The sequence below is a fragment of the Leucopleurus acutus genome (genome assembly GCF_964270905.1).
Source record: "Leucopleurus acutus genome assembly, chromosome: 9".
In the NCBI taxonomy this organism is placed as follows: domain Eukaryota; kingdom Metazoa; phylum Chordata; class Mammalia; order Artiodactyla; family Delphinidae; genus Leucopleurus; species Leucopleurus acutus.
Genome location: NC_139144.1, coordinates 88029272 through 88051395, shown reverse-complemented (window position 1 = coordinate 88051395; position 22124 = coordinate 88029272).

The window sequence follows — 22124 nt, the reverse complement described above, 5'->3', positions numbered from 1 at the left end:
AGGAAAGGCAGCTGACAGGAAAGGAATAGGGTAAGAGTCTAAAGTAACCAGCAATAAAGACAGAAGCATCCACGTAAAGTCGGATAGAGAAAACAGGCGTTCTGAGAGAAGACAGAAAATTAATGATCTAAATGTATGCTACACATTTCCCAGCCAGATGAGTAGACACATTCTCTATCTGTTCTACAGGCAAGTGTTATCATCCCAGTCAGTGGACGGGGAAACTAATTCCCAGGAATGGTGAGCCCAGTATCTCATATGGTCTTACTGAATGACTCAGAACTTGGCCCTGGCTCAAGGTCTCATAGCCTGAAAGAAGGCTTGTTTTCCAAACCAGCCACCACTGGGGTGATTGCCCATATTCTTCGACCTACAACTTTCTTTGACGGTGTCCCCTCTCCTGAGCTGCTCTTGTGCTACCCTTTCACCTATGGGTGGGCACTTTTCAAAGTAAGACCACCACGCTGTTGAAAGCAGGACAAAGGACGTAATATGAAAGTGCGTGGTCAGGTCCAGGCAATGTTCCCTTCCACTTATGTGCCTCAACACCCACAACGAAGGGATGTCTAGGTGACAATGGAATCAATTCTCTGTCCCTAAATCAGCTGGAAATGGTCTTTTTCCTCTCCTGCTGAATAATTTGGAAGTGATTTTGAAAATGAAATACAAGGAGGGCAGTCGTTTTTCTTTCTTCTCGCCTTGAAAGTACACACTGCTTCCCAGAGCCTGATTAATGTTAAATATGACCTTTTGCAAAGTTTCTTGGCAGGTTAATTTATGATACTTTCAGATCCTAATGTATCAGGCAGTGGCTGTTTATGTGTTTGATGAAGTATTCTTTGTCTGGAGTTGATATGTTTTACCAGAACTTCTGTAGCTCACTCCCCCTTTCTCTCTCTCGCTCTTGCCATCTCTCTTTTAGTCTAACTTTGGGTTTGGGTATTTAATCAATCTTACTGGGAAGAAAACATGAATATATTTATGAATTCTCAGTCCCTGAGTTGCCATGCTCACTGTATTAGCTTATTACTCTGTCTCCAAGTTAATTCTGCCCTCTCATCTCGCTACACCTGTGCTTTTGAGTTCAGGGACACCTCAGCTCAACCAAAATTACTTTTAATGTTTGGTTTGCTACAAGAGCTGCTTTGAGGGTCTCTGTCTTGAAAAGGTGTATCTTCTCCTTACATCCTTATTGCCTTTGCCTTTGTTCTTCCCTGTCTCAGAAAGAGAAATCTAGTGAATTAGATGGGAGCCCCAAGACATTGATTCAGCCCAAGAATATAACTAAGCTTAATGAGCATATAGATACATTCGTGCATACCAGGGATGGAGGGGACTTGGGAGGCACTCTACCCTTAGAATGGATGTCATGGATGTCAACTATGACTTACGTGGAAGTTCCAGGATATCCAAGATTTTAGCCTTCCCCCTACAGAGCCTAGAACAATGCTCAGCACACAGTAGGCACTTGACTTTCATTGAAAGAAAGAAGGAAGGTGAGATAGCAAGGGAGCAAAGCAGGCAAGAAGATGACGCTCTCTAATACAAAGACCTCAAATCCTTTATCAGAGGGATACGAACAAGAATTTGAGCCCATAAGGCAAGTTTTAGATTTTTATGATAGAGGACCAGGGAACTGCTAGCACCTCCTTGACTGTCACCACCTGAGAAGCTATTATTGATGCTGAGAACGTCCTTCCCCCAGACCTGCAGCTCCCTCTAAGCTGTCAAAGCCAGCATGTGTATTTGGACCAGCATTTCTGAACCCAGCATGGATTTCTTTACTACAACAGTGAAGATGGGAAGGAGCTGGTGACCAGAGCAGAACAAAAGGACCATGCAGCTGCATCAAAGGCCCAGATGAGGCAAGAGGACATGGATTGTGTGTTTTCTCCAGAAATATTCTGCTGCCTGGGGAATGGTTGAGTTTGCCTAAGGTCAAGAGTCAGCCAAGTAAGTGCCACACGGGCTCAAGAGGACAGGAGGCTGGAGCTAGACTGAACACGGGTCCAGGCTGCACAGAGGGGGCAGAAACCAGGGGCTCATGGTCTCACGTATCACTTGGTCCACAGGTTTTAGATTTGGGGATGTACAAATCATGGATGGGAGAGTTTATTTTCTAGCCGTTTTGGCATCCATTACACACATCCAACTTCTTGTCCTCCCAAGCAGAAAATGAAATAGAGCTGGGCCAAGCTTCCATTCACACTACGGACCTTCGGAGGCTGCTTATCCCGTGTGACAGTTCCAGTCCAGGACCCTAGAGCTGATGAGACTCACTTGTGAGAGAAAGAGACAGATGTCACCTCTATTGTGTGATTTGAAGGGCAAGGGGAAAGCTGCAGGACCTCCCTACCCCAAGCCTTCTGTCTGCCTGCCACAGTGCCTGAAATTTCCCTATTATTCACTGCTTAGGTTTACTGTACAGAAATACTAATAAGGTGCAAATTTTATCTGAAGGGAGTCGTGCAGCTGAGATGGTACAAAAAAACTTGAGAAACAGACAAAGCTGGGTTCAGATCCCAATTCTCTCTCTATAGCAGTGTGATATTCTGGCAAACTGCTTAGAATCCAAAGACCCTCTATCCTTATTTATAAAATTGTGAATTCTATCAACCTTGTAGGGCTGTTATAAGGATGGATTGACATGTAGAGAGCAACTAGCATGGAGGGGGACACACAGTGGGGACTCGTTCTTTTTACCTTTATTGCTGCGAAGGTATGGCAGGAAAAGCACTGGACGAGAGTCAGGAGCCATGGGTTCTAGTCCCTGCTTTTCCATTAATGAGCTCTGTGACCTTTTCAGGGTCACTTTACTTCTCTAGGCTTCGGTTTCCAGAGGAGCTTGAATGGATTCATTCATTCAACATTGTTATTGAGCTCCTGACATGTGGCAGGTACTGTTCATCTGCTTGCATGATCAATAAATTAATAAATATGTATGGGACAGGGCTTCCCTGGTGGCGCAGTGGTTGAGAGTCCGCCTGCCGATGCAGGGGACATGGGTTCGTGCCCCGGTCCAGGAAGATCCCGCATGCCGCAGAGCAGCTGGGCCCGTGAGCCATGGCCGCTGGGCCTGTGCATCCGGAGCCTGTGCTCTGCAACGGGAGAGGCCACAACAGTGAGAGGCCAGTGTACCGCAAAATATATATATATATGTATGTGACATAGTGGTAGTAATAAGCAGATCATTAAAATGTAGTCTTATGATGGAGAGGTACGAGTACTTTAGATTAAGTACTCAAGGAAGACCCACACAAGGAGGTGATTTTTTTTTTTTTTTTTTTTTTTGCGGTACGTGGGCATCTCACTGTTGTGGCCCCTCCCATTGCGGAGCACAGGCTCCGGATGCGCAGACTCAGCGGCCATGACTCACGGGCCCAGCCGCTCCGCGGCATGTGGGATCTTTCCAGACCGGGGCACGAACCCGCGTCCCCTGCATCGGCAGGCGGACTCTCAACCACTGCGCCACCAGGGAAGCCCCAAGGAGGTGATTTTTATACTGAGGCTTCCGAAAAGAAGGAGCCAGCCATGGGAGGATCAAGGGGAGGTGCTGAACAAGCAGCAGCAGCACAAAATGTGAAGCTCCCCCAAAGCAGCAAGCTTAGACGGCTTCTAACGTTCTCTTCAGGTCCAATCGTCTTCACCTTATGTTCTCTATGACTTTTGTGTATGACCCTGGGGTAAGTCAAATGACAGTTCTGTGGTGGGCTGATTACTGTCATTAAGAGGTGGAGAGTGATACCGTTAGACTAGCTCTGCTAGGGCCCAATTGAGCAATGGGAAAATTAGAGCCAAGACTGCAAAGAGAAAAGTATGGCTAAAAGGGCAAAGACGTAATTGGGTGGTGGGCTAAAGGGGGTCTTGTGGAGACTGAGGTCAGCTCCTTCAGAAGCAGCCTGCAAGTCCTTATCATAAGACCTAGAAAAACAATGACAGAAGCTGGTTGCTTGGACAGTTGCTTTTTTGAAGCCCCTTCCCTAAAGCTGAAGGAAGATGGAACTCAGTGAGGAAGAAACTCCTTGGATGAACCTAGAAGTAAAGGCCTAGGCTAGGGAAACTGGTCTCAGATGACAGACTAGAGATATTCATTCGTTCACTTACTCATTCACTCATTCAACAAATATTTATTGAGCACTCACTCCTTTAGGCCTTGTTCTAGCTGCTGGGGCTACATCATTGAACAAAGCAGACCAAAATCTCTAGCCTGCATTCCAGTGCGGGAGATAGATGGGTACTGAGAGGCCAAGATCTTTAACATGAACAAATCTGTGCCTAGTGCCAGGTTAGTTGCTGGGCTTTCTGTGGGCATGTGAACACATCATAACACACATTTATAGAGCGTTTCAATGCTCTCAAAGCACTAATCTCCTTTCATCCTCATACCACCCTACAAACTCACAAAAGTAAAGCGGCCTGCTCAGGCTCACCTCACAGAGAGGAGTCCAACCCAAGTCATCTTGTCTGGTGGTCTTCCAGTTATACCCTTTCTTACTTAGGACAGCAGATGTCTCATTCTGTTGAACTAGCCTATATGACCCCTCCCAGACTTTAAACTGGAAGAAGCACTGTGAAGAGGCAGGAGCTGGGAGACCCAATCCTGTTCGCGTATGGCAGCAGCTATCTCCAGTTTCCCAAGGCAGCACCCAGTGCTGGTGATACCTGCAGGGCAATCAGCAGTGGCAGCGCCACCAGTGGCATCTTTGCTGCCTTACTTTTGTTGCATGATCTGCAACATTATTCCCAAGCGTGTAGCCTACAATCCAGGTACTACAGGTCTGAAGTTATTTTTAACTACCCAATGTTCTTTTTAATAAATTCCCTTTCTGCTTAAATTAACGAGATTTGATCCCTGTTGCCTAAAACTAAGAGCTATGACTGCTACACTTACAAAAAAGCTTTGCCCCCATTTACCTACAAGATAGGCTAATTTTCCTTCAGTTGAAATTAAACCCTTCGTGACTTAAAACAACAGTGTTTTCTATCTTGATCACGCTTCTTGTACATCAAGTTGGCTAGATTTTCCCAAGAGAATTTTTTAAATATTTTGAACTGAATGAAGATACACTAACTTATCAAAATTTGTGGAATGAAGCAAAAGCAAGGTTTAGAAAGAAAATTATAACATTGAACGTATATATCAGAAGAGAATAAAGACCTAAAATCAATCACCAAGCTTCCACTTTAGGAAATTTGAGAAAAAAAATAACATAAACCTAAAGAAACAAAATAAAAGAAATAATAAAATCAGAGCAGAAATCAATAAAATTGTAAACAAAAAAACAAGAGAAAATCAACAAAACCAATAGCTGGTTCTTCAAAAGATCAATAAAACTGATAAACCTCTCGTCAGGCTAACCAAGAAAAATAGAAAGAAGACAAGAAGTATTAATATCAGAAATGAAAGAGGTGTTATCTCTACTGATCCTAATAACATTTAAAGCATAATAAAGGAATATTATGAACAATTCTATGCCCACAAATTTGATAACTTATATGAAATGGACCAATTCCTTCAAAGATATAAACTATCAAAACTCATACAAGGAGAAATAGATAACATGCATGGACCTATATATATCAAATAAATTGAATAACCTTCCAAAAAGGAAACTACCAGGACCAGATGGTTTCATTGATGAATTCAACCAAATATTTAAGGAAGAAGTGATACCGGTTCTCTATTATCTCTTCCAGAAAATAAGAGCAGAGGGAAAATTTTCTAACTCGTACTATGAGGTCAGCATTGCCCTAATACCAAAACCAAATATAAACATTACAAGAAAGGAAAACTACAGACAAATTTTACTCATGAACACAGATACAAAAATATTAGAAAATCAAATCCAACAATGTAAGAAAGAATTAGACAGAATGATTAAATGGAATGTATTCCAGATATGTAAGCCTGGTTCAACATTTGAAAATCAATTAATGTAATCAACTAATGTAAATATCAACAGGCTAAAGAAGAAAAATTGTATGATCATATCAACAGACGTAAAAAAAGCATTCGACAAAAATCCAACACCCACTCAAAATAGAAATCCTCAGCAAATTAAGAATAGAGGACAACTTGTTTAACTTGATAAAGAACATCTACAAACACCTACAGTTAATATTATACTTCATAGTGAGAAACTAGATGCTTTCCCCCTAAGATCAGGAACAAGGAAAGGATATCTCCTCTCAACACTCTATTCAGCATCAACCTGAAGTCCTAGCTAATGAAATAAGACAATAAAAGGACATCAAATGTACAGAGAGAGGAAAAGAAAAAATAAAACTGTCTTTGTTTGCAGATGACATGATTGTCTATGTATAAAATTCCAAAGAATTGACCCTACAAAACCCAAAAGACAAAAAAACACCTCTGGAACTAGTAAGCAACCACAGCAAGGTTTCAGGATACCATGTTAAATACAAAAATTGCTTTCCTATATACCAGCAATGAACAATTGAAATTTGAAATTAAAAACAGAATATCATCTAAATAAGCATCAAAAACTTTAAATACTTAGATATAAATCTAACAAAATAAGCACAGAACCCATATGAGGGAAACTATGAAATCCTGATGAAATAAGTCAAAGATCTAAATAAATGGAGATATATTCCACATTCACGGTTTGGGAGACTCGATATTGTTAAGATGTCAATTCTTCCCAACTTGATCTCAGATTTAATGCAATCCTAATCAAAAGTCTAGCAAATTACTTTGTGGATATCAACAAAATAATTATCAGCAAAATGATTCTAAAGTTTATACAGAAACCAAAAGACACAGAATAGTCAACACAATACTCAAGAAGAACAAAGTCAAAAGACTGATGTTACCTGACTTCAAGACTACTCTAAGGTTACGGTAATCAAGGAAGTGTAGCCCCGAAAGAAAAACAAACAAATAAATCAGTGAAATGTAACAGAATTCAGATATACACCCACACAAATATAGGCCACTGGTCTTTGACAAAGGAGCAAAGGAAATTCAATGAAGAAATGACAGTCTTTTCAACAAACGGTACTGGAACAATTAGACATCCTTATGCAAAAATTTAATCTAGATACAGACTTTCTACCTTTCACAAAAATTAATTCAAAATGGATCACAGACCTAAATGTAAAAGGCAAAACTATAAAACTTCTAGAAGATAACATAGAAGAAAATCTAGGTGACCCTGGGTTTGGAGATGAGTTTTCAGATACAACACCAAATGTACAATGCATGAAAGAAAAAAAATTGATGAGTTGGGCTTTACGAATATTAAGAGCTTCTGATCTGCAAAAGGCACTGTTAAGAAATGGAAAGACAAGCCACAGATGGGGAGAATATATTTGCAAAACACCATGTGATAAAGGCCTTGTATCTCAAATGGAAAAAGAGCTCTTAAAACTCAACAGTAAGAAAGCAAGCAACCCAATTTAAAAATGGGTGAAAGATCTAAACAGACATCCTACCAAAGAAGATACGCAGATGACAAACAAGCATATGAATACGTGTTCAACATCATATGTCATTAGGGAACTTCAAGTTAAAACAATGAGATCCCAGTACACACCTACCAGAATGGCTAAAATGTAAAAGAAACCAGAACAGGGAACTGTATTGAACATCTTGTAATAAAGTACAATGGAAAAGAATCTGAAAAAGAATATATATACATATATATATGTGTGTGTGTCTGTGTGTGTGTGTGTGTGTATATATATATATAATTGAATCACTTTTCTGTACACCAGAAACTAACACAACATTGTAAATCAACTACAATAAAATTTTTTTAAAAATCACAATGTAACTTACAAAAGAAAATAAATAAATAAATAAATGTTAGTTTGCTTATCCACCCTGCTCCCCCGCCAAAAAAATAGTACAGCCAATCTGATTAACGGGTTAGCAGTTTCTTACAAAGTTAAACATAGTTTTACCATATGATCCAGCAACTGCACTCCCAGATATTTACCCAATCAAATTGAAAACTTATGTCCAGGGACTTCCCTGGTGGCACGGTGGTTAAGAATCCGCCCGCCAATGCAGGGGACATAGGTTCGATCCCTGGTCCAGGAAGATCCCACATGCCGCAGAGCAACTAAGCCCATGCACCACAACTACTGATCCTGCACTCTAGAGCCCGCAAGCCACAACTACTGAAGCCCGCACACCTAGAGCCCGTGCTCTGCAACAAGAGAAGCCACCGCAATGAGAAACCCACGCACCGCAACGAAGAGTAGCCCCCGCTCGCCGCAACTAGAGAAAGCCCGCGTGCAGCAACAAAGACCCAACGCAGCCAAAAATTAATTAATTTTAAAAACTTATGTCCACACAACACCTGCGCAAGAATATTTACATTTGCCAAAAACTGAAAGCAACCCCGATGTTTTTCAATAGGTGAATGGATAAGCAAACTGCATTCCATATGATGAAATATTACTCAGTGATAAAAATAAGTGAGCTATCAAGACATGAAGGAAAGTTAAATGCATAGTGCTAACTGAAAGAAGCTAGTCTGAAAAGGCCACATACTGTATAATTCCAACTATATGACATTCTGGAAAAGGAAAAACCACACAGACATTAAAAATATCAAGGACTTCCAGGAGTTCAGGGAAAGGGAGCTAGGATAAATAGCTGAAGTATAGGTTTTTTAGGGCTTTAGGAAACTATTCTATATGATAGTAATAATGATGGATGCATGACATGCGTTTGTCAAAACCCATAAAACTGTACAACACGAAGAGTGAATCTTAAGGTAAACGAATAATACATCAGTATTGGTTCATTAATTGTAACAAATATACTACACTAATGTATGGTGCTAGTAACACAGGAAACTGTGAAGGGGTGAGGTTATATGGAACTCTCTGAACTATCTTCTCAGTTGTTTAAATCTAAAAACCGTGCTAAGAAATAAAGTCAACTGATTTTTTTAAAATACCTTAGTGGCTAAAACAACAATGGTTCCCTTTCTGCTCACACTTCATGTCCATACCAAGTTGGCTGCCCTTTTCTCACTGGGGACGGCCTGCTTCGCGGAGCCTGACCATCTTGAGTATCACCAGGTACCATGGCAAGAATAATGCAGAAAATCATGCAATGGCTTTCAGAGCTTTGCCCCGGAATGGGTGCATCAATTCTGCTCATGTTTCACTGTGATCAAGTAATTTAGCCACACTCACCTTCAAAGGGTGGATAATAAACTCTGACCATGTACCCAGAAAAAGAAAAATCAGAATACCAGTCATTAGTCCTACGGACTACCATTTCCTGCTTCCTATTCCTGTCCCCGCCCGATGTCATCAAAGGACACAGAGCAAGACCCCTGTGCACGGGGAACTTCAGGCCAGTGTGTAAGAAAACACTGGTGCTCTGAAACAGAGGCTCCGCCAGCCCTCTCATCCCTGCCGGTGGCATTACTCTACTTCAAGCAGGCTTCACCCACTTAATAGCTCCTTCACTCTGAAACCCCTCCTGAAAAAGCTAGGCCTTTATTACAAAGATCTCCCTCAGTTTCATATCCTCGGTGTCAATTTACAAGAGGGAAAAAGGCCAAAGAGAGACAGAAGGGAGGCTGAGAAAGTGTGTGTTTCAAAAGCCTTTGTAGGTGAGAAGATCAAGAACCTTGGCCCCAGATTTCACTGCACTGAGTCCTGCTCAGCAAGCGGCCTGACCTGTCTCTTCACCTGCCACCACCAAAGCAGATGCCAGGTGACAAAAGGACACATTAGTTGTAAAGAACTGTAAAGTTTGTTCTGTTCATGGTGGCCAAGAATGCCTTAAGCATTCTAAAGCCGAGATAAGTGGAAGAAAGGGTATTACTAAGGACTACTCGATGTGCATGTGACAAAAATTTAATTCCAACCACTTGAAACGAAAAAAGAATGAGCTGGTCTATGTAACCAGGAAGTCCAAAAGACAGGCCTCATTTCAGATATGTCTAGATTCAGGAATTGATTTGAACAATGTCATCAGATTTCTCTCTCTCTCTCTGTCTACTAACTTTGCTTTTCCGTGATTTCATTCTCAGGTAATTTTCCCCCATATGCTACAGAATTGGCCACCTGCACCCCTAAACTTAGGGAGTTCAATATATCTCAGACAGTTCTGTCAGGACAAGAGAGAAACAGAGACAGAGAGACAGGGAAAATACTTCTGCCACTGGTTCCGGCAAAAGTACAAGAAGGATGTTGATTGATCCAGCCTAGGTCATGTGGCCATCCTTGAACCAATTACCATAGCCACTGTATTTTTTTTTTAGACTTAATTTTATTTTTATTGTTTTGGCTATGTTGGGTCTTTTTTGCTGCAAGTGGGCTTTCTCTAGTTGTGGTGAGTAGGGGCTACTCTTCGTTGTGGTGAGAGGGTTTCTCATTGTGGTGGCTTCTCTTGTTGCAGAACACAGGCTCTAGGACACGGACTTTAGCAGCTGTGGCACTCAGACTTCAATAGTTGTGGCTTAAGGGTTCTAGAGCGCAGGCTTCGTAGTTGTGGCCCACGGGCTTAGTTGCTCCGCGGCATTTGGGATCTTTCCAGACCAGGGCTCGAACCCGCGTGCTCTGCACTGGCAGGCAGGTTCTTATCCACTGCGCCACCAGGGAAGTCCCATGGCCACTGTATTTTGATCTCACTGGATTAACATGGAGTAGACTTCTTGTTAGAAAAAGGATTTCACCATTCATAGGAAAGGACAAAAGGAAGAGACTAACGCTACAGCTACCTGAGCCTACCACAGTGGGGAGACGGGCTCAAGAAACACACAAACACCCCCCCACACACACACACACACACACACACGCACACATCCAGGCAGCCCTTCCATCCTCACACTGCCCACCCTGAAAATGGGTGATGGCTCCAGAATCACCTAAGGCTGAAAAAGACAGAATGGCTCCTCCAGAGCGGCAGCCCTGCCCCCATCCTCCATGCAGGTGGGACTAGCCGTGGACACGCTTTCAGCCTTTCCTTGGTTTAAGAGCTCTGACATATGCACACCCACCCCACGCCCCACCAAGAGCCTGTGAGGATCTTGAGGAAAACGCTGGTCTCTATTTTTCTTTGCATTCCAGCAGGTGGCTCAGGAGTAGTCATTCAACCAGTGTTGAATGGATGCCTGGATCTACGGATCCATGGATATACAGAATAAGGAGTTTCTAAGACAGTAGAAGACACGATCCCTGACTCTGATATCCTTTACTTTGTCAAGGACAACTAGAATACCTTTCAACAGAACAGAACAGATTTACAAATAAAAGCGGCAACAAGTGTAAATTAACTCCATGTGATCTGAGTCAGAGAGTGATCAGAGGACGCCTAGTAACAGAGTAAACAAAGGTGGGTTTCCACAGTTATGGAGTTCACTGAGACACAGATTTTGCTTCTTGTCATTTGTGCGCAAAACTTAATCACCTTCAGGGACTTCCCTCCTGGTCCAGTGGTTGGGACTCTGCGCTCCCAATGCAAGGGGGCCTAGGTTCGATCCCTGGTCGGGGAGCTGGATCCCACATCCCGCAACTAAGACCCGGCGCAGACAAATAAATAAATATTTAAAAAAAAAAAAAAAAAACCTTAATCACCTTCAGTAATGTGATCCTCAAGTGAGAGGGACACATGGTGGATGCAGAGAGCAGCTTGGATTTTAAGGGCCCACAGCGCTTTGATTAGTACAGAGGAACAAGCCCTAGGGCTCTAATTCCTGCCCAAGTCTAGAAAAGTCTACGGTACCTCCCTTCCTTGGCCGCTGGTGCCCCACTCATCTTAAACACCTTCCATCTGGGATTAGGAAACTTCTCTATTTGCAGGGAGTCGAAGTCCCTCCAATCCTCTCCTCCTCTGACATATGCAGTCTGCACATTAGCATGGAAATGCCTCATGCCATTAGTGAGTAACGTGCTGAATAATTAGGCTATGAAAATCTAACAGCAGGGATTTTTGTTTTATTAGCAATTTTCCATCCTATTGTGTTAATTTCAACTCATGTCAGCCGGCTTTCTGAGTAAACAATGATCACAGGCAGATATCATTTCCCAGCACATTGTACTGCCATGGGTGACTTAACAGATCAGAAAATGGCTTAAGTTGCCTTTTGTCTTGCAGTCTCTGCCTTCTGCTGATGTCACAGTATCCGTAGCCCCTGGTTTCTTACGGCCCTGGAATATTCATTTCCTTTTCATCAGTGTGTGTCTGCCTCCACCTGTCTGTTCTCAGTCTATCTCCATGCCCCTCCTTGTTTTTATTCTTCCTCTTTCTGCTATCTCCTCTCCCATACCTCTGTATGCCTACCTGTAATGATATTCCACTTGTCTGGAATCTTATTCTATTTAAAGAGTTTTCACATCCATCTTGCATTCTCTCCCTTCCCCCTTCATTTTTTCCATACACCTTCTTTCATTTCTTTCACCTTCCTCCCCAATTCATCTGCTATCTTCTCATCATTCCCTCCTCCTCGTCCCCACTTCCACTGCTCGTTCTACCCAGCTCCTGAAATGCTATCTCTCAGCCTCTCACCCCCTCTCCAACTCATTCTCTCCTTCCTGCTCGCTGAGACTGCTGGGTGACAGATGATTAATATTTGGCCCAGCCATGTTGGGAAGTTTAATGCTTTTTTCTGTGATATCCCCACAGACATCAAACATCTGCAAGTTTCTCCCAGAGCCGAGGAAAAGTCCTGTTACTGAGGACGTCGTTGCCATCCAAGTTACAAAAGCAGCGGCCAAGTCCCTGAGGAAGATGGTGGAGAAAGATACGGGCAGCATTTACCTGGGTCACATGTAGGACGGATCTGACAGGGGAGGGGTCATGCTGATAGGGAGCCCCTCCGCTCTGCTCCTTTCTCTCTGACTCCAGGAGGGTATAAATCTGAATTCCTCCAATGCAGCATAGTGCTAACTGGCTCTACTCAAATATCCAGGTCAAAGAACTAAAACAATGAGGTAGTATCTACTTTCTTTTTAATATGTATTGGAGTATAGTTGGTTTAAAACGTTGTGTTAGTTTCTGTTGTACAGCAAAGTGAATCTGTTATACATATACATATATCCACTCTTTTCTAGATTCTTTTCCCATATAGGTCATTACAGAGTACTGAGAAGAGTGCCCTGTGCTATACAGTAGGCCCTTATTAGTTATCTATTTTGTATATAGTAGTGTGTATATGTCAATCCCAATCTACTTTTTTAAAAAGGTATGGCTAAATGCCAGTTACTCAAGTGCTTGACCTACACATCCATAGAAGACCAATAACCTGACAGACTGCCATCTGGGACAGCAGTTTGAGACAAGCCAAAGTAATTCATGGTTTTCTTAATTAACCCACAAAATGAAACACAGTTACTCTGCCTGCTAAGAAGCACAAATACTATCCTTTTTGTTTTGTCCACCCTTGCATCCTCATCATTCAGCCACATTTTTTTATCCCTCCTCTATAATGCCCAATACATACGTGGCTATTTGACTTCTTAAAAAATCAACTGGCTTAACAGATGAGATTTTAGCCCTACAGAGCCTGGCGTGACTCTTGTGCAAAAGAAATCCAGGAAATGTACAAGGAGCTTTTGAAAGAAACCCAAGACCAAAAAGGATCTAATATTTTTGTGAACCCAGAACTGTGCAGTAAAGGTACAAAAGATATGAAGAATAACTTCTGTGGCCTCAAGAAAATGTCAATTAGACAACAGACTAGGAACAGGTGACTGTTAGACTGTGTGACATAAGCTACACATATAACTGTACTCCAAAAGAGAAATAGGTAATGTGTTTTCAAGAAGTCAACCGTGATTTAAGTCAGGTTTTAAACATTCCTGGATGGAGAAACAAAACAATCAAAGTCAAAGGTGGAAAGGTACATGGTCTGGGATAGCTTTGCTGATGTGAACAGTAATCACTACTGGGCAGTAGGAGGCTGGTGGGTGCCCCAGCTGTGATCCTGCACAGCCACCTAGCAACCGTCCAACCAGGACTGGACCGCTGAGACAATTATGTTTAGTTCACCGTGGACCAATCTTAGAATCAGAAGTGGACTAGCCACCCCGTACTCCTGCCACACCTTCCTTCTTTCAGCTCTCACCACCTGTCCACATCAATATCCTGCGTCAGGCCCACAGACATCCCCCAGGCTGACTGCTGCCCTAGCTAAAAATCACCAGCCACCGACATCCCCCGTGCTCAGCACATCAGCAGTCAGCACCACGGCCAGCGCCTGAGGCAGGCGAAGGGAGAGAAACCCAGAGGGGCAGCCAGGAAACTATAATCTTTCTCTTGCAGTCGGCCATGGGGCCCTCGGTTCCTTCCCTTCGTCTCTGATGCTTCTTCCCTAGTGTCCACTCCGGACCACTGTGTCGGGGTGTCCATAAAGACTGACTGTGTTATGCTAACATGTGCACTGATTAACCAGTAGAGGAAGAGAAGAGAAATCTACGTATATACATAGATCCCTCCCCTCCCTAAGAAGCTGATCGCATTGGGGAAGAGCGGCAAACCCCTCCCCATCCTCTTGCATTTGGTGACCAAGAGAGCAGGCCCTGGAGTCAAGCTGTCTGGACGGAGCTCCTCCATCTTGTAGCTGTACAACCTTGGGCAAGTTACGCAGCCTCCCTCAAGTGCAAAATGGAGATGATAATATTATCTACTTCACCGGATAGAGTGTCTGCAAACCACTTAGCAGAGTTTCAGGAACATAAAAAGTACCCCATAAATGGCTTTGCTGTTATTATTGTTCCTCTTGTTACTATTATCTGGCCACACTGGCCTCCTTGCTCTTGGATTACATACTTCTGCCTCAGAGCCCTTTCAGCTGCTATCTCCTAGGCTTCGAGACTTTCTCCCAAATCTCCACACGGCTTGCACCCTCACCTCTTCAGGTAATCAGTGAGGCCTTCCCTGATCACACCCTATAAAACAGCCCCTCCCTCTCTGCTAGGCCCTACCTTGCATTCCTGCTTTGTTTCTCTAACTAAAATATATCACATTCTGACATATTAAATATTATTTTTATGTTTTTTACTTTCTCCTTCCCTTTTTAGGATATAAGCTCCACAAAGGCACGGATTCTGTTCACTTCTGTATCCTAGAGCCATTAAAGGGTACTGGCATGTCACTGGTGCTCACACCTACTTGCTGAATGCATTATTATTATTAATAGCAAGATGATTATTTAGAGATTTTTTTTTTCTATTTTACATGGGAGCAAACTGAGACATAAAGAGAATGTGGTCCACCTACTAAATGCAAGTCAGTAGAAGACCAGAAGATAATGAGTTGAGAGCCAACCCTTCAATCTATTTCACCAGAACAATCCATAAGCCGACGTGGTGTTCAGACACAGCCCTAGAGGGAGGGCCCCTCACCTCCAGGAGAGTCCTTGGGTAACAGTTCCTCATCTCCACGCACACCCGGAGACCAGCCCAGGACTCCAGGGAGACTGCAGAAGGCTAGCAAAGCTCTAAGGACATCCTGGGAGGCACACTTAAGAATCCCTGCATTGCATGGGTCTGCCTGGCTTCAGACCTTTGACATGAAGACTCGTCTCAAGCTAGACAGGGCTTGGCACCGAGAAGGCCGTGCCAGCAGGGTTCTGATGTATCAGGGTTCATCCTCCCCTCTTCTCCTGCAGCAGACAGCGTCTCCATGAACCCCCGTGTCCATGAACCGAGGTGCTACCCTTCTGCCCTTCTGCCCTCCAAGGAGGAACCGTGGGTGTGAGACCTATGCTCCTCCCTCAGCCGGCAGGTTATCAACATGGAAGGCATAGGGCGGGGATCATTCTGAATCTCCTGCAAAGGAGTTTGCTTCCCAAATGGCCAGAGTCTTCAATGTAACCTGTTTATGTAGTAAGCCCTTGTGTCAGAGCCAAGATCAAAGAGGAGACAGGCCTGACAGGGAGGAACTGCCCTAGCTGACAAGGGACTCAGTGCAGACAGAAAAATCCAAATTTGGGCTGCTACAGCCAGCCTGGGCAGTTACTTTTTCCAAACTCTGAGCCTGGAGGTGAGATAAGAACACTCAGGGCGGGACAGGTCGGGGAAGAGATGAGTGACAGAAGCCCTGGTTCTGCTACGGGAAGGCCTTTAAAACCAGGCACAATCCAGAAAGACTGAGTCCTATGAGGAGCAGAAAGACAAAGTCACAACCCACGTCCCTCCCCCCATGCCACACGAAGGACACCTTCCACTAACGAGGAAGTCGAAGGAGAAGCCCCACGGTCCCAAAGCCAGGGCTCCGCATCACAGGAAGGTATGGCATGCTGCGAATTGCATAGCACCAACTGGAGAGCTTGTTCAAAATGCAGACCAGCTGAATCAGAGTCTCTGGGGATGGGCCCAGAAATGTGCATGTGGGTGCTGCCCAGACAATTCTCATCCTCTGAGTTCTGGAAGCATTGCCATAAATGGTTTGCCCTGTTGAAGCAGAGCAATTCAAATTACCCAGTCAACTCTTTGTGAGGTCTTCCAGGCTCTGGACTCTGTGCCAGCAGCTGACCTTCTTGGTATATGCAGTTTGGGAAGCTGGGGGGATGACTTGTGTGGCCTCCTATCCATACAGTGGTAGGGAGTAGACCTTAATCCGTGAAGCATCAGCTGAGAAGCTGTTGCTTAGTCCAGCAGAGCTGCCTTCCGAGTTAGAAACTGGCCTTGGCCTTGGCGTCAGACTGGAGCTCATCTTCAGTGCGCTGTGAGGGAGGCAGGTGGGTGAGAGGGAGAGGCCGGGTCACCCGGGGAACCTGGTACTGTCCCGCTCCCACATCTCACTGCATACATCACTTTCATACTTACCTCTCCCTTCCTTCCTACTCAACTTTTTTACAGATTCCCAGAAGCACAGACACTCGTGTGTAGAAGGAACATTAGAGGTCATCCAGCTCAGGCCCCACCTGATACAGTCCTGTCGTTCATTTCTCTGCTGTCTTCTTCTCCCTGCTAGATTGTGAGGTCTGCCCAGGGTCATCCCCAAAAGGCACACGCTTGTCTGTATTACATGGCAGCTAAAAGGTTGTTGATCTATATCCCAGAGCCAGTAAGAGCCACAGTGAGGATCTCGTATATCCAAAATCTGGCACTTAAATGGCCGGTAGAGCTGCCTCTACTTCCCCAGGAAGGCCTAAAAAGACTATATGGAAGTCCAGCCTCCCCCAGAGAATACTGGGAGCATGTTGCATCGCCTTACACTATGTTGATGGCATTCGATCTTGCTTTCAAACTTCGCTTCCCAAAAGGCACTAATACTGGAAGTAGAGTTACTTCTGATTCCAGCTCATCACCTCTAACCACCCTCAGGAACCATGGTGTCATAGAAAAGTCACTGCTCATGGCCCTGTTGGGGGGCGGTGCATGGAGAGGCAGTGGTCAGAGATCAAAGCCCGGCCATCTAGTCAACCTTGGTTTTCATCCCAGCAGGTATGTCTGATGTCCAAGTCATGTGCTCTTTCGTTCAGAGCACCCACTCACCAAGGGCAGGACCATATCTGTTGAGGTCATGGTTGGATCCTTTACAAATACTCAAAGAAGCCAATATGCAAGAGCCTAAGAGGTAGAACTTGGCAGTCAGGCGCAGCAAACAGTGCAGAAGCCACAGCTTGGACCAATTTCCCACCTGAGCCATGGAAGAAAGACTGTGAGCCACCAGAGTTGCTTCCACGACCCTCACAGACAACACCATCGTCATCTGGCACCAACAGCAGTTCAGCTCCCACCATGAATGAGAACCATCTGCTGTGCAGTCCCGGTGACACAGGGTCTCTTGAAAGAGGTTTAATTCAAGATTCTATTGAGTTAAGGCATTTCAGTGAAAGAGCAATGGCTTGCAACCAGAAACCTGATTTAGCCATTAACATGCTGTGATCTCCCTGGATTCTGTGTCTGAATCTGAAAAGTGGGGGGCTTAGCAGTGAGGATAAATGAACTCATGCCTTTACTGTTATCAGAGCTTCCTGAAGAAGAAACCTGCATACAAGGTTGTGATATTAATGACATACTCAGGTGCTTCCTAAGGTTTGGAACTAATATTAAAGGGCTGGCTGTTTCAACTCCTCAAGATTACATCAAGCAGAATGTCCTGGCATTAAAGGAATGCCCTGCTCTCATCTTTACCTGGATTTTCACCATTTGCATTGGCTTCCTGACGGCAGGAGCTATCGCTAAGTCACTTGGTCCCAAGGATATTAATTGACTTCCCAGTTTGGTGACGTTCACTTGCGCTCCCTCGCGCGCTCTCTCTCTCTCTCTCTCTCTCTCTCTCTCTCTCTCTCTCCCCCCCCCACCCTGTCCCTCCCCCTCCCCTTCTCCCTCTCCCCCTCCACTCTGTGGAGTTGATACAGGCAACACCTGAACAGCTGTTGCCTCAACTGCCGCAGCAGCAACAGACAACTGCAGCCTCAGCGGCAGAAGAGGCGGCGGCGAGCAGAGCCTCAGAAGCCTTCCCTTCTCTTCACTTCAGCAAGTGAGAAAAGCTACGCCAAGTGATGGGGAGGGGGCTGGCTGCTCTAGAACCTCAGCTCTCCTCCAGGAGCCTGGCACCGGGCACGGGAGTTGCCATGAACACACACACCAGCAGGGCGGCTTCCAGCTGGCGCGGGGAGTGGCACCCTCAGCGTTGTTGGGAGGAGCTGGGAAGGAAGGGGCCAGAGCAGCTTCTGGCTAGAGCTGAGAGGCAGCCATGACAAGAGGGGCGGGGGATCTCAAAGCCATAAGGTAGCACCGTGGAGATGAACACAACCCCTAACAAGGAAATCCATCTGGCTTTGAGACTCAGGAAGGGAGAATCCTTTCCTGAAGGTCACAGGGGAATGGAAAGGCCAAACTTTTCCAAAGGACCCAGGCTCTGCTTCAGAGAGTTGGAAACAGAGACGGTCGGTAAATAAACACAAGACGCCCAAGTAAACAGGTTCTCTCAGCCCTCTGAGCAATGCCAACCTGAGCCATGCTTCTGGACAAAGCACCCAGCCAATAATCCACGTCCTCACAGTACATAACATTTGGGTAAGACATTAGATTTGCAAACGCCTTTTAGACAAGGCTTTACGTGTCAGTACATTTGCTCAGGATTGCAGACCCTGCTCTCCACGGAAGCATCTCCTGTCAGTGGAAGCCCCAGTATCTCTTTGGATCAAACTGCTTCTCCATTCCTTTCCCCTACATCACACCCCTGGGACTTTGGGCTCCAAGAGTGGGAGGCCAGCACCCCCCGCAACCCAATCCAGACCGAGAGGCCTCCTCTCCTCTCCCAGCAGGCACTCGGCTAAAACATCTGAGAAGCAAGCACCCAGAGCAAGTGCAGGGAGGAGAACAGTGAACGCTGCCTCTGATAAACAAGCAAGGGGACCAACGCAGGCAAGAGTTAAAGCAAGCTCTGGACCCAGACGGCCTGGATTCAGAGCTGACTCCGTTCCTACCAGCTACGTATTCCTGCAGGTGTTTTTAACCTCTGCGCCTCAACTTCCCCATCCAGAAAACAAAGATGGTTACAGCAGCACTCACGCCACTGTTGAGGGGCTCGGGCGAAAGAGTACAGGGCGGGGCCTAGTATGTTCCTGGGCCCTAGTGAATGTGTAGTAACAAATGGTACTATAATGGGGCGGTGGGGTCAGGGCAGGTGGCATTTCCACAGGACAGGTGGAGACCTGCAGTCAAGGAGGCAATCTGGAACTGCACGAGGTATAGGAGACACGCCCTTCCTATGCCACTTGGTAAATTTCCGAAAAAGAAATCTGCCTGTGGACACACAACTTGCACTGACTCGAGGTTCCCATCACCTTATTGAAATGTCCCTTCTTCCTCTGGTCACCTTTTTTAAAGTTCCTGAATCCTAGCCCAGAGGGGCCCTCTGTGAGCCCTTCACCCCTGGGCTCCTTGGTGAAATGAGACTCCAAGAAGAGCAAGCGGGAATGGCAGGTGAGTCTCTCCTCTCCCTCACCCCTCCGCCCTCCGCCCTGAGCATCTTCCTCCACCAGGTCCCCGACACCTGTTGCGGTGAATGCCAAGTCTTCCCCAGTGCGCCCCTCCCTCCATCCTGGGATTCCCCCTCCCGAGCCCACACCTGTATTTGTTAATCAAGCCGTGGAGGACGCGGTAATTGCCCAGCAGAAAACACGGGTGCAGATGTTAGGATGCGCCAGGGCAAAAGCACTAAATGAGATTCTTGTTTTCCAAACAGAGCCCGACATTTAATTACAGCCTTTCCCAGTGCTTATTAAAAACCCTTACTTTTTTCCTTATTGTTTTCCTGCATGGCGCATATTGAATCAGCCACTGCTGTTGTCTTGTTTTAGGAACGTTCATAAAAAGAACTGATGTGGAAAATTGCAAACACAGATTGTACCCAAACAATATCTTCTCCCTTTGCCTTTCTTTCTGGTCTTTCTTCCTCTGAATAACAACACCGGAGCTTGTATGCAGCGCACATCCAGGCTCTTTCCCAACAGCCAACAGCCAAACGGGGTCTTTTCGACACGCAGACACCACCCCTGCACCTGCCTGAGAAAAGAGTGTGGAGGCGACTGAGCCTCGCTCTGAGACCAGGAGGGGCAGGAACACACATCCTGTGGGAAAGGCGAGGGGACAGGTGAGAGGGGGGCCTGGAATCACAGACCATCAAAGCCAAAAGGGCCCTCAGCAGGAGTGGCCATTAAGTCCCCAGTCAGGTGTGCAAACAGCTGGCCCACAGAGGGGAAGTGATGGAACGAGGACAAAACCAGTTCTCCTGCCCAAATGGACTGGAGAACTTTCCACTAAAATACACAGCCCCCTCTTGCTTCTTGGGAGACTTGTATCCAGAAAGACCCTTGGACTCTTCTTTTTAACCCACAAAGTTCCTCATCAGAAAAGCGGGGGTGGTTTCTGGATGCCTCCTCAAGTGGAACATCCCACCTTGGGAACCAGCAGCGCTTCCTGCAAGTCCCATCACTGTTCCAAGGGGACCAGGTCCAGGTCACAGCCAGATATAGTGCCACCCAGACGCTCAAAAGCTTAATGGCCCACTCACCTCTGAATGCTGCCGCCTTCTGAAAAACTAGCCTGTTTCCCAGGCCTTTCTGCAAAAGTCTCCAGGGACAAAGTCATAAGGACACACTGGGGAAAGACACTGCATCCCCGGGGGCATTCCCAGGTCTCCACCGGAGCACCCCTGCCACCTTCTCCTGCTTGCCCCACTCGCCACCACTGCGCCACCAACTGGACTAGGAGCCCAGTTTCTGAAGGGGCAGCGTCTCCTCACTCCCCGGCATCTTCCCTCCCTGCTGCTCTCCTGACAGGCGTGGGGAGGGAGGGCACAATTAGTGCCAATTTACAGGAGTGATGTAGGCACGGGGAGGTTTCTCACTGAACAAGGAATAAAATTCTCTTCCTTCTCCTGTCCCCTGTTCCTCCTCATAACTCACCAGCAGCATTCTGGTGAGTTAACTCACCCATCCTCCATTCTCCTCAATATCCCTCTCCTTGTCAGGAACGCAGGGGAGAGCAGGGGGATGGAGCTGGTCCCCGCTGTCCCTGCTCCAGGCAGAACACTGCTGAACTCACACTCTGCCACACTCTGCCCACCAGGACCCTCCCAGCTGAGGAGGGGCCTGTCTGTCCTTAGATAATGGGGCCGAGGCCTCGGCCATGTGACTACAGAAGAGGACTCTTGATTTCCTCCTGAAGTTCCTCCTAAACTTCTCGGTCCTCCAAATCCAATTTTTCAACCTCACACAAGGAGGATAGGAGTTGGGGCAGAAGGAACCACGGAAAGAGAAGGCAACCAGCAGGTTCCTCTCTGACCCTCCCACCCTCACAGAGAGGGGAGGTCAGAAGTAGACCTCAAGGGGCATCCGGACCCAGTGCTCTGGTGTGCACGGCATCTCGTCCCTTTGGGGCTGGGGGCCACCCAGGAGCCCGGGTGAAGTGTGGCAAAGCCAAGAACAACTTCAACAATCTGGTGTCTCTGCTGATAATCTCGCCAGCAGAATCATGAACTTTGGAGCAAAAGGGCTGGGCCAGATGCTCTAATTGATTCTCCATTTCACCTTCTTTCTCCAGAGCTGGCAAAGCTAGAAACTACACTTTCCAGACCATCTTGTAGCTCAGTTCACTTTCAGCCAATTAGATGCATTCCTGCCAGATTCAGAGAGAGGTGCCCGGGGGTCGGCATGTCTCTGCAGAGC